Source organism: Daktulosphaira vitifoliae, unplaced genomic scaffold (assembly GCF_025091365.1).
Source record: "Daktulosphaira vitifoliae isolate Bord-2020 unplaced genomic scaffold, ASM2509136v1 Scaffold_4, whole genome shotgun sequence".
NCBI lineage: Eukaryota > Metazoa > Arthropoda > Insecta > Hemiptera > Phylloxeridae > Daktulosphaira > Daktulosphaira vitifoliae.
The window spans coordinates 26,524,544-26,525,810 of NW_026099575.1; positions in this window are offsets into that span (position 1 = coordinate 26,524,544).

Below are 1,267 nucleotides of genomic sequence, written 5' to 3' on the forward strand. Positions count from 1 at the left end.
GGGGTCGCGGCACAGTGGTGACGTGGCATAGTTGGATCAAGTATAATGATATCTGACAGTGATTAAAATCACTATCATAAAAAACGCTTCGATGCAAATCTTTAGATAGTGTTTAAATTTAAAAAATTGGTGGATTATTCCAAAATCTACAAGCTACATGTTCTGCTAGTTCCTTATTAATATCTTGATTAAGATAAAGTATGTCGAATGAAAAATGGATTATTAAGAAATATTATTTCTCATAAAAAAATTATGTTGATCCATACACTTTTCAATAAGTTATAGCATTATTAAGTTAAAAATGTAAAAAATAAAATCGAGAATTTTCACACAATAATAGCATTTGGTAGCCATTTTCACCGTGAAGACAAAATAAAGTCCGAAATTTTTTTTTTTCAATAATAAAGTATATTACATTAGCTTTAATTTAAGATATATATAAAAGTGTCAGACTTTCCGAAACACTTTCAAAATTTAAGTTGAAAAAGCCAATTTTTTGTGAAAAAGTTGTCATTTTGAATCCCCCCCTGTGGACAGTTAAAGGATCAGATATAACAAAAAAATATACCAAATGAAAGGTAATGATATCATGCATTTATATAAAAAAAAGTTATATTGATTTATTCATTTTTAAAAAAGTTATGGCAGTTTTTAGTAAAAAAAATTGAAAAATTTTTGAAAATTAGCGATTTTTAAATTTGTAATTTTTTTGGAGGTTTCCCCCATTTACGGGGAACGAGGGATTTTTTTTCAATTTTTGAGGGTAATGTCTTCGACTTGATACGATTTGTAATCTTTTGACGTATCATTGAAAGAAATCGGTTCGGTGAGAGCTGAGAAAAAGTGGTAACAGACACAAAAAAAAAAAAAAACACATCTTAGTAAAACCAATACCTTCTCAGCTTCGCATCGAAGCTAAAAAGTGAAGAAATTTACTGATTTTAAAAATCATAATTTTTTGGGGAATTTATACCATTTACGGGGAAGGAGAGCTTTGATAAAAGAGATTTTTTTTTGGGGGGGATAATGTCTCCAACTAGATAAAATTTGTGATCTTTTGACGTATCGTTGAGGAAAATCGGTCAAGTGAGTGCTGAGGAAAAGAAGTGACAGACTCACAAAAAAAAAAGTAAAATTAACACATCATGATGAAAAAAATATAGTTTAAAAAAACTAAAAAAACACGCTTTTAAAGCACATGGAACTAAAAAGTTAAAAATAATTTTTAAAATAATTATGAACAAAAAATACTATTATTGTGATAAAA